This window comes from Triticum aestivum, chromosome 4B (genome assembly GCF_018294505.1).
Source record: "Triticum aestivum cultivar Chinese Spring chromosome 4B, IWGSC CS RefSeq v2.1, whole genome shotgun sequence".
Lineage (NCBI taxonomy): Eukaryota > Viridiplantae > Streptophyta > Magnoliopsida > Poales > Poaceae > Triticum > Triticum aestivum.
The window spans coordinates 648919118-648932107 of record NC_057804.1 but is presented as its reverse complement, the minus strand read 5'-3'; positions in this window follow the sequence as shown (position 1 = coordinate 648932107).

Here is a 12990-nt window from a genome sequence, read left to right as displayed (position 1 = left end):
CAGCCGGGAGCACCCCCCGAAATCGCTGCTTGGCGGAGCGACGACTGGTCAGAGGGTAGCCACCGAGCAAACACCACGGCCAAGTTCTCTCGATGTTTGTCTTCTTCCCCGTCATGGCGACCGGAGCTGTGGTGGTGTAGGACGATGATGTAGGTGTGGTAGAGGAGGACTATGCGGATAGGGTTTGCACGGAGGACGATGGATGGTGTTAAAAGCCGTAGTAAGATTCTTGTTCGCCGCGTCATTTTGAATGCGGGTATGCGGCATGCCGGCCAGCCAGTGTGAATGGGCGAAGGTTTTAGAGTCGGACGATCGGAGAGGGGTATGGATAGGTCAGCGTCCGGACTCTCCCATGGCTTCCCTGATTTGCGGCCGGCTCGTGGGATTTCATATGTGCAAGCTGTTTGGTCCGATTTCACGGCCTGTGGTGGAAGCCTAAAAATGTCCAAACGGTCCTGCCTGGACATTTGCGGGCATTTTGATGACCAACGTTGGGGTGCCCTAATCCTGGACAGACGGATCTTCCACATAGCCACGAACCAGCCATTACGCGCAGGTACACAGAAGCTGCCCAGTGTCCATCCTTTTCAGGCATGCATTCGCTGTCCTTTTTATCAGCCATTAGTTGGAACCGGATCTCTGTTGTTTGCTGTACAGATCCAACGATCACCACAACCGCAACTCCTAGTCCCGTACCTACGTATGCTAAAAACTGTTGTGCGGTTTCCCCGGCCGGCTACCCTGCTACTGCCAGCTCCTGATCAACCATCACGGTCGACTGTGCCATCCTTTTGTGCGTACACATGCGTGGCCAAGCGCATTCTTCTCCCTAGACCCTAGCTAGCTACTTTATTAGGTGCAATAGGTTTTGAACTCTTGCAGTATATATGTATATCGCTTTCAAATTACTGGTCGGGGTTGAGAGAGGCATGTTTGAAAATTGAGAGATCAAAGAGCAAGGAAATGACCACGTACCGTGGGATGTGGTCGTGCATGGCGCTCACTCGAGACGCCGGCCCCTACTAGCCACCTATGGTTCACTCGGCATGGCTCCAACTTCCCAGCATTGACCTTCATTCGATGAACACTAGATTCCAACACCAATCACAGCTGGTACTGTGAACTTTGGTGATTTTCAGTAATGAAAATCGGAAGGGGCAAGTCCTTCTTTGATCAAAAAACAAAAAAAATCACAGCTGGTACTATAATACCAGTACGTAGGAGGTACGGACACATGCGTCCATGGTCCATGGCGGCAGCCCGCCACTACCCACTAGTTAGTCGACGATCGTCCATACATGCATGCACGTTCGCTCACTCACCGATGATTGATCATCTGATGTACGTTCGTACGTAGTATCTAATGCCTAGCTAATGGCCAGTGTCCTGCTTGATCATGCATGTGCCCAAGCTCCAACCCACACAACGCCTGGTTTAAACAATGGTGACACCTGAGAAAAGGCGTATGGATGGATGGACAAATATGTACCTGATGTACACATTTGATGTGTGCGCTTTAGCGCTTTAGTTTCCTAGCTGTTTAGCTGGCTCTATATCTACTCATGGCCGATCATTGGAGAAGGAGGAGTCTTGTTCTAACACCTGGCATATATACATAGTACGTACAACAAATATGCACCGGCCGTTCGTGTCTGCTTTGTAGAATATCCAAAAAGTAACTCGTACACTGCACTGCACCGCTGGGCGCGGTGATGATTGATATCCTATAATCGATGCATCCACCTGGATTAATCAGGTTCTTTGCATACTACTAGTCGCACAACATGCCTGCAGTCGGTAGGTAGGCCTTTTTTTGTCGATCGAGTGAAGAAACCGGCCGGAAACTTGCAAAGATATATATTCCAAGGTCTGGATGCATGCCTGCCTAAGCTAGTTTAGCAGGCTTTGACAGCAGTGTTGCAAAGATAGCTGATATAAATTTAAACGGCGTAATATTTCTCAAATTTATTAAGAAAAGTGTATTGTTTAAAAAAAACATAGCTTGTCTTTGTGCTGCTCAATTTTTATCTTGCACCGATCGAGGAAGGTGCCATGTTCCATCACACACGCTACTTTTTCGTCGTCTAATTATCATTAAGGAATCCTCTCGCACTCTAGCTACATAGTTAGAGCGCGACACACACTTACACCACTGTGATTAGAATAGTATCATGAGATGGATGGATGGATGGATGCATGATTGCTGGATCGATCTTGGGAAATGAATTTTGTCGATCAGAACAGAAGAGGGCACCATGAAAACGTGCCTGCCTGTCGGCGACACTCAGGACCGCTTGCTTTGCTTCCTTGCTTTTACCCGATCTTCATCAGTTAATTATTAATCTACTAGTAGTACTCTCTTGTCATGAAAGCACCAAGACCCCTGTTCAAGAATTCATCCGATTAACTAGTTAACTTGCCGATTAATCCCTACTCGTAGGGTCACCGAGTAGCCGATTAACTGATTAATCGCCCGAGTAATTGATTAAATGGCCGATTAACTTGCAGATTAGCCTATTAATCCCCTACTCGTCAGCCAACCGAACAGCTACCAGTTAACGATTTCCTCAACAATGGCCAAGACTAAAGCACGGTATATGAAATTGCCATGTACTTGCATTAGTGGTATGTACCATTAGCTTAGGGAGAAGCTTAAAAAAGCCTTACTCATGCTTCATCATCAAGTGGTCAAGCACATGAACATGCATACATGTTTATGCTGAAATTGGTTCTTTATGTGAAAGTACTTGCTGTAATGAATTATGTGAAGTCAAATACTTGTTGTACTTCTTCCTTAATGCTCAAATACTTGCTGAAATTAGTATCTACAAGTCCAAACACTTGCTGTCCCTCTTTCTTCATGCTCAAGTACTTGCTGAAATTAGTATCTACAAGTCCCAACACTTGCTGAAAATATTCGTGCTGGAATTCTTCCTATATGCTCAAATACTTGCTGAAATTGTCCCTTTATGTCCAAATACTTACTGAAATTACTTTTATTGTTTCTACAAGGCTCATCCAGAGGACGAACAGTACCTTAACAAGACTATTATTCATTATAAGGAGATGATGAATATAGCTGGAGGGAGCATGGCTACAGGGCAATATGCAAAAGACACAAGTGACCCTCTAGCTACAGAAGTGGTTAATCTTGAAGAAGAGACAACCAAGAAACCCAGTGCCCCACATGAAGAGGTTGCACAATCAACCAATGCAGGTTCATCTGGTCCCAAACCAAAAAAAGGCCAAACCAAATCCTTGTGCGGAAGACAGGTTGCATGCCACCATACTTGCATCTAGTGAAAGAATTGCTATTGCCATAGAAAAGAGTTCTAGCACCGAGAACAATGCCATAGATGGTCTTTGGGAGAGCATGAAAGTACTTCCTGGGTTCAGTTTGGATTACCTTGCTCATTACTATGCATATTTGGTTGACAATCCTCGTGTTGCTATGGCATTCAAGGTGTCGGAAGAGGATCAAAAGAAGGTTTGGGTTTCTAGGTATGTCAAGAATACCTTTCCTGAGGCATAAGGATGGTGAGTGCATATGTGGTGAACTGGTGATTGACTTGTGCTTTTGATGCAACCAAAATAGTAACAATGGGTTGTATGGATTAGCTCTTTTGACAACCAAGACAATAACTATGGGTTGTATAGCTATTAAGTTCTAGTAGTACTCTATGGAATGCTGAACTATGAGTTCTATGCACTTGACTTATGTATGAAATGTTGAACTATTATATGTGATGAAGTCCGAAATTTCAACTATTGTTTTGTTTTGTTTGCTGTGAAAAAGTTAAGATTTTCAAAATTATGTCTATACATACTGTATGTTCCTTCCTTCCATTAAAAAGTGCAGATTATGAGGGTAATCTTACCATTTCAAGTAAAAAAGGTTACCACAACCATTATCCTTCATTCATCCCTCAAACCAAACACTCTGATGGCTATCCTCAACAACGCTTCATCCTTTGAACCAAACAAAACATGGGATAACCTCACCCTTCCAATCAAACAGAAAAAAAGGGCTATCCCTAGCCACCTGGTTGGGGATACCCACAACCACCCTAGCATGTCCCCTAAACCAAACACATCCTCAGGTGCGATAGGTGTTGAACTCAAGTTGCAGTATACATGTATATCGCTTTCAAATTACTGGTCGAGGTTGAGAGAGGGATGTTTGAAAATTGAGAGATCGAATAGCGTGGAAATGGCCACGTCCTATATAGGATGTGATCGTGCATGGCGCTCACTCGAGCCGCCGGCCCCTACTAGCTAGCCACCTATGGTTCACTCCTCATCATGGCTCCAACTTCCCAGCATAGACCGTACACTCGAGCCGTCGAGATGGGAGATATTTCCGTCCACTCGATCGACGGACACTGGATTCCAACACCAATCACAGAAAAGCATCTCACTGGTACTCCCTCCGTCCGGAAATACTTGTCATCAAAATGAATAAAAAAGGATATATCTGGACGTATTTTAGTTCGAGATACATCTATTTTTGCCCATTTTGATGACAAGTATTTTCGGACGAAGAGAGTAGTATAATACCGGTACGTCCGTACGGACACATGCGTCCATGGTCCATGGAGGCAGCCCGCCACTACCCACTCTACTTAGTCGACGATCGTCCATACATGCATGCACGTTCTCTCCATCACCGATGATTGATCGTCTGATGTACGTACGTAGTATCTAATGCGTAATGGCCAGTGTCCTGCTTGATCATGCATGTGCCCGAGCTCCAACCCACACAGCGCCTGGTTTAAACAATGGTGACACCTAAGAAAAGGCGTATGGATGGATGGACGAATGCGTACGTGCTGTACACAGTCGATGTGCGCTTTACCGCTTTAGTTTCATAGCTGTTGGAGGCCACTGTTTAGCTGGCTCTATATCTGCTCCTGGCCGATGATTGGAGAAGAAGGAGTCTTGCTCTTGTTAGAATATAGAGTTGTAATCTCAACCTCCTTCCTTCTCTTGTATTCTACCCAAACTCTTTCTGTCATAACCTTATACGTCAAGCCAGGCTTCGGCCACGCATCAATATAAACTACCACGCGGCTCCCTCGATGGAGTAGGAACGCTTCATATCTTTCATGGTATCAGAGCCACCTTTTCTAATACATCTAGCCACAATCCAAAACCCTAGAAACCACACATCATCGTCTCCATGGCTTCCTCCGCCGGCGTCTCCCTCAACCTTGGATCGCCGCCATCTGAGAAGCTCGCAAGAGGTAATTTCATCCTCTGGAAGACGCAGGTCCTCCCAGCCCTGCGAGGCGCGCAGGTGACGGGGCTCCTTGACAACACCGATGCCGCTCCACCCAAGATGGTGGAGATCACGAAGGCAGACAAGACCACGGCCCTAGAGCCGAATCCCCTATACGGACCCTGGATCGCCAAAGATCAGCAGGTTCTATCATACCTTCTCAATTCCATGTCTCCAGAAATTCTTGCACAAGTTGTTGGGAAAGATTCCACCTTTGAGCTCTGGACGACGGTGACAAATCTCTTCGCCTCACAATCTCAGTCTCGGATTACTAATCTGAGAATTGCCATCACCAATACCAAGAAGGGCTCGATGTCAAGCTCGGCGTATATGGCGAAGATGAAAAGTCTTGGGGATGAACTAGCTGCTGCAGGTCGTCCCGTATCTGATCCGGAGATGGTGGACTATATTCTGGCCGGACTGGACCTCGACTACGACCCCGTGGTGGCGGCGATCGGCGCTGTCAAAAACATCATCACAGCCGACGATCTTTTTGCCCAGATTGCTGCCTTTGATCAAAGGATGGAGATGCTAGGCGACTCATCTTCAGGCGGGTTCTATTCATCCGCTAATGCGGTCTACAGAGGCCGTGGCCAGTCCCGTGGCAGATCTCGCGGGCGTGGAGGAAGAGGCCGTGGCCGTGGTGATCGTGGTGACCGCGGTGACCGACAATCGTCTTCCTCCAATGGAGGCGGCGGATTCAGAGGCCGTCCTCGACAGCAACAACAACAGCAGGCTCGTGAGCAACAGCATGACTATCCAGAATGTCAGATATGCTACAGACACCATCCAGGAGGTGCACGAGTTTGCTGGTGGCGTTATGAAGAAAACGACCAAGAAGAAAAGCAAGCGCATGCAGTCTCCTATGGCGTGGACACCAACTGGTACACCGACAGTGCAGCAACAAACCACATCGCAGGTGAACTTGACAAGTTGACGATGCGGGAGAAGTACAATGGAGGCGACCAAATTCGCACGGCAAGCGGTTCTGGTATGGATATCACACACATTGGCAGTTCAATTGTTAAAACCCCCGTGAAAAATTTACACTTGACCAATGTCTTGCATGTTCCTCAAACCTCTAAAAATCTTGTTTCCGTTCATCGATTCACTCTTGATAACAATGTTCTTATTGAATTCTATCCTTATTTTTTCTTGGTTAAGGACTTGAAAACAAGGAGAGTCATTCTTAGAGGACGGTGCGTGGGAGGACTCTACCCACTCATATCATCATCATCATCATCATCATCTTCATGGTCCAATAAACAAGCAAATATTGTCACCAAGCTATCTACATCAAGGTGGCATAGTCGTTTAGGTCATCCATCTTCAGTCATAGTTAGATATGTTCTTAGCAAAAATAAACTCTCTTATGAGCCTAGTAGTGAGTCAGTTTGTGATCCGTGTCAACAAGCAAAAAGTCATCAATTACCTTACCCAATTTCTACTAGTGTGTCTACTGCCCCTTTACAACTTATCTTTTCAGATGTATGGGGGCCAGCTCCTATTTCAGTTGGTAGATTTTCCTATTATGTAAGTTTTATTGATGACTATAGTAAATTTACTTGGATTTATCTGTTGAAAAAGCGATCTGATGTATTCCAAGTTTTCCTCAATTTCCAAAATCTTGTTGAACGCAAACTGAACTCTAAAATCATTGCTATGCAAAGTGACTGGGGTGGTGAGTATGAAAAACTAAATTCTTTCTTTCAAAAGTTTGGCATATCACACCATGTATCTTGTCCTCATGCTCACCAATAAAATGGATCCGCTGAAAGAAAGCACCGTCACATAGTTGATATGGGGCTTGCCTTGTTAGCAAATGCTTCCATGCCGCTTAAATTTTGGGATGAAGCATTCTTAACTGCTACATATCTCATCAACTTGCTTTCAAGTAAAGTTATCAAATTTAAAACACCCATTACACGACTTCTTGGTGTCACACCCAACTATACATCTCTTCGTATTTTTGGTTGTGCCTATTGGCCCAATCTTAGGCCTTACAACACACGCAAACTCGCTTTCCGCTCAAAACGGTGTGTCTTTTTAGGCTATAGCCCCATGCATAAAGGGGTCAAGTGCCTTGATGTTCCTACTGGTCGGGTGTATATATCCAGAGATGTTGTATTTGATGAGTCCGTGTTTCCCTTTGCATCCCTTCATCCTAATGCTGGTGCACTTCTCCGCAAAGAAATTCTTCTTCTTCCTTCACATCTTCAGTCTTTTGATCATGGGGGCGACAACAATTGTACTAACCAATGTGATGATATTCCTACTGGTACTGGTCTTTCTCTTATGCCTGTGCAGGTCCCTGGAGAAAACGGTGCTCAAAATGACCAAGATCTCGAAAATATGGCTGGTTTTGATCCTATATTTCATGCTGAGGAAGGAGACGAAGCTGGCACAGATGACGAAGAAGATCTGGCGGCGCCTGCCACCCCTGCACGCGCGCAGATCTCGGATCACGCGACCGCATCCGCCTCGGATCAAGCCCCTAATGGCTCCAGTCCTGGATCCAGGGCGGGCCACTCCCGTGCTGCCGCGTCAGCTTCGGGCGGGACCAGCAGCAGGGTCGAATCCCCCTCGCCCCGCGCGCCAGCGTCAGGCGGGACCAGCGGCGGGACCAGATCCTCTCCGCACCACGCGCGCCTTCAGTCGCGGTCGGGTGGCGGATCCTCTGCGCCAGTGCCTGCAGGAGGGGCAGCCACACCAGAAGCCACAGGATCCCCTGCGCATATGACGACAAATCAGTCCACTGCATCAGCAGATTCTCCTGAATCTTCTGTGGCAAGTATACCAGCGATGCAGCGAGAGGTTTCTTCACGTGTTATGACCCGGCTACAGAAAGGTATACGGAATCCTAAAATTAGGAAAGATGGAACTATACCATATGGAATGTTGTGTATTTCAGGAGAACCAACATCGTTGAAGAATGCACTTGATGATCCTAAATGGAAAAAGGCAATGGATGAGGAGTATTCTGCGCTCATGAGGAATAAGACTTGGCATCTTGTACCAAATCAGAGAGGTAAAAATATTATTGATTGCAAATGGGTGTATAGAATTAAGAAGAAGGCAGATGGCTCCATTGACAGATATAAGGCACGTCTAGTTGCAAAGGGCTTTAAGCAACGTTATGGCATTGACTATGAGGACACCTTTAGTCCCGTTGTGAAAGCTGCAACTATCAGACTTGTGTTAGCCATTGCTGTATCCAGAGGATGGAGTTTAAGGCAGCTAGATGTACAGAATGCGTTTCTGCACGGTGTTCTGGAAGAGGAAGTGTTTATGAGACAACCACCTGGGTATGAGAGTAAGAAATTGCCACAGTATGTCTGCAAGCTTGATAAAGCACTCTATGGTCTAAAGCAAGCACCCAGAGCATGGTATTCCAGATTGAGCTCACAGTTAAAATATCTTGGCTTTGTTGCTTCCAAGGCCGACACATCCTTGTTTATTTATAACAAGGCAGCAGTAGTCATTTTTGTGCTTATATATGTTGATGATATCATAGTTGCAAGTTCTTCACAAAATGCTACTAATGCTCTTTTGCATGATTTGAGCTCAGAGTTTGCCTTGAAGGACCTAGGTGATTTGCATTTCTTCTTGGGTATTGAAGTCAAGAAAACTCAAGATGGTATTGTGTTAAATCAGGAAAAATATATTCTTGAGCTTCTGTCTCGCATGGGGATGAAAAATTGCAAGCCAATGTCTACACCTTTATCCTCCTCAGAAAGTCTCTCGGCATATGAGGGTGAGCCACTTCAAGAGGAGGAGAGTACAAGGTATAGGAGTACTGTGGGAGCACTACAATATTTAACTCTCACACGTCCAGATATCTCATTTGCTGTCAACAAGGTTTGTCAATATCTTCATGCACCTACTTCTGCACATTGGTCAGCTGTCAAGAGGATTGTGAGATATGTGAAACATACTATGGGAATAGGACTTCATTTCAAACGGTCTAATTCTTCTCTTGTGAGTGCATTCTCTGATACTGATTGGGCAGGATGTAGTGATGACAGAAGATCAACTGGAGGTTTTGCAGTGTTCTTTGGATCTAATCTTATCTCCTGGAGTGCTAGAAAGCAAGCTACTGTGTCACGCTCAAGTACAGAAGCTGAATACAAGTCTTTGGCTAATGCAACTGCTGAGATCATTTGGGTTGAATCACTTCTTGAGGAATTGGGAATCAAGAAGAATCGTATCTCATGTTTATGGTGTGATAATTTGGGAGCAACATATCTGTCTGCAAATCCAGTGTTCCATGCCAGGACAAAGCACATAGAAATTGATTTTCACTTTGTACGAGAAAGGGTTGCGGCAAGGAAACTTGAGATTCGATTTATTCCTTCTAAGGATCAAGTGGCTGACGGTTTTACAAAAGCACTACCAGCAAGACCATTTGAAGAATTCAAGAGTAATCTTAACTTAGATTAGTTGAGATTAAGGGAGGATGTTAGAATATAGAGTTGTAATCTCAACCTCCTTCCTTCTCTTGTATTCTACCCAAACTCTTTCTGTCATAACCTTGTACGTCAAACCAGGCTTCGGCCACGCATTAATATAAACTACCACGCGGCTCCCTCGATGGAGTAGGAACGCTTCATATCTTTCAGTTCTAACACCTGGCATATATGCATACAACAAATATGCACCAGCCGTTCGTGGTGCTTTGTAGTGTATCCAAAAGTAACACATACACTGCACTACTGCGCGCGGTGATGATTGATAACCTATCAATCTATCATCCATCCGCCTGGATTAATCAGGTTCTTTGCCTACTACTAGTCGCAGAACATGCGTGCAGTCGGTAGGTAGGCCTTTCTTTGTCGATCGAGTCGAGAAATCGGCCGGAAACTTGCAACGATATGTATATTCCAAGGTTTGGGTGCATGCCTGCATAAGCTAGTTTAGCGGGCTTTGACAGCAGTGTTGCAAAGATAGCTGATATGATTACCACTCTAGCAAGGTGTTGACGGTGATTCTGAATGAACTAGGTGACAGCTCTGTGTATATATATGTACCACTCATCTGTTGTTTAATTAGTACTTCCTCTGTAAAATAATATAAAAATGTTTAGATCACTACTTTAATATTTCAAACGTTTTTATTAGTCTACGGAGGGAGTATCTAACACGCTCACATGTATGTTCATGAGCGGAGGCTGGAGAGCTGGACTATAGTAAGTACGTGAACAGTGAGGTTGGGGCCTAGGGGAGTGAAGCTGACACGGTTGAATGTATGCATGCAATCAAACAACTTTTTAATCAGGCCCATCCCAAGCTAATACGACGACACGTCGCCGGCCGGAGATATTAACCCCATGCCCAGCTCGAACGCGGCACCTCACATGCATGCAGATGCCGCCGTACGAGACGCGCGGCGATGAAGATTAAACTGCTAGCGGGCCACCTCCTGATTAACCTCTTCCCGCCGCCGCGTACGTACTACGTCTACGTCCACCTGCAAATATTCCGGCCATCGTACGCAGAATCGAATCGCATCGCCGATCCCATCTTTGTTAAACTATAACCTTAGCTAGTATACTCCTCCTCCTTAAAAAAAAAGTTAGGGTTCGTGCCTCTCGCCGGCGCCGGCGCAGGTCCGCCTCGTCTTCATTTGCCCTAGGACCATGGAGGCGCGGTGGATCCTGCCAAGGGCCGGCGGGAGGGCTCCGTTTTTAGTCTTTTTTTAATTTTGTTAGGGTTTGTGTCCTACTGAGAAAGGCGAGACGGCGGCGACTTCCTAAAAATGGAATAAAGGTCTTCCCGCCGAGCCTCCATTTCGGTGGTGCGTCTAGCATCGTTGGTGGGCGTGTAGATGTGTGTCTTTGGCAGATCTATCTTTGATGGATTTGGGGTTGCTGTTCTGGGGTGCTGGTCCTATGGGGCCTTAGCACGACAACTTCTCGACTGTCTACTACAATAAGTTGTGCCCGGCTCCGGCAATGGAGGGCCGATTACGGCGGCGCGCCTTCGGCTCACTTCGGTACTTGTAGTCGTCGCTGGGTGATCTATGAATCTGGATGTAATTTTTATTTCTGGTATTCGTTGTACTACCATGATTGAAGATGAATAGATTGAAAGTTTTTTCGCAAAAAAAAAACTTGGCTAGTACTCGCTGCGTCCGGAAATATTTGTCATCAAAATGAATAAAAAAGGATGTATCTAGACGTATTTTAGTTTTCAATATATCTTTTTTTTCATTTTGATGACAAGTATTTTTGAACCGAGGGAGTACAGTACTAGGCTTAGATGTTGTGCTTAGTGTCGTAGCTAGCCTTGCTGCTGTGCTCACATGCATGCGCATGATCCATCACCACCTGGCTAAGCAACATAGTATTTGTTTAGTCTTTTGGAGGGGGAGAAGGGGCCGAAAGGTGCCCGAGCATTACGCGCTTGCCAAGATAGGCGCTACTGCGAAAGCTCACGCGTACGGTGCAATTGCATGTCCTTGGTCTCGGTTCCTCTTCGTAACTTTCTAACAAAATCATCTAAAATTCAACTTTGACTCAATGCAATTGTCTACAGTATTATTCTGAAACAACATGTATCTCGATATCATTTCAGAAGGCAAAACTAGTTTACATGGACGCACAACTCTTGCAATGAAAAAAGGGAGAACAAAAATCAAATTACTGACGGTGGAAATGGTAAATTAAAATGGACCTAAATAGCACTAGGATGACAGGGACGATGCACTGCATGCGTGGGAACCAAAGCAAAGCAAGATGACAAGGGTATACGTACCTACTACTTGTGTTCCCACTAAGCACGGCTTTGGCTTTTGTGCTTAGTTTTTATTTTGCACCGATCGAGGAAGGTGCCATGTTCCATCACACACGCTTCTATGCTTTCGTCGTCTAATTATACCATTATTTAATCATCGATCGCACTCTAGCCGGTTATTAGTGCGCCTACTTAGCTCAGTTAGAGCGCGACACACACTTACACCACAGTGATTAGAATGGTCTTGTCTACAGTAGTATCATAGGATGGATGGATGCATGATTGCTGGCTCGATCTTGGGGAATGAATTTTTTGGAACAGGACACCATGAAAACGTGCCTGTCGGTGACACTCGGTACAGGTTCCTGTTTCCTTGCTTTTACCTGATCTTCGTCAGCTATTAATCTATAGTACTACTGTACTAGTGGTACTCTTGTGTCTTGTCATGCGAGCGCCAAGACCAAAAGTACCGTGCTCTCAAGTCTCTACTACTAGTTTTACTTGAACCATTAGATTAGATTAATCATTAATCTACTTCTAGTAATCTTGCCATGCAAGCGCGAAGACTACGGTTGCCCTCTATGTAGGAGTAATGCTACTAGTGTTAGTGGAACCATTAGATTAGCTTGGTTGGAACTTAGAACATGCATGATTGTAGTACGGCCGTGTGTGGTGCAAAAGCGCAAGAAATTACTTCCGCTGATTAATTAAGTTGTTGGCCGGTTACATCGACGATCGATCGCTAACTAACCACACCAAATCATCCGATCGAGCGAAAAACAAGAGGTGAAATTAGTGGCGGCAAAGTTGAATGAATCATGCCATTCCTGAAGCAGTCATCGTTCATGGGAACAAAAAAGAATCAGTCGTTGCTCGTGTGAAGGACGTGTGGACGAGGACAAGGACAACATGACCAGGTGCAGGAGGGGTCAAACTTAATTAGGAGCCGACAGGATACGTAAAGTCAAATCCTTCCTGGAT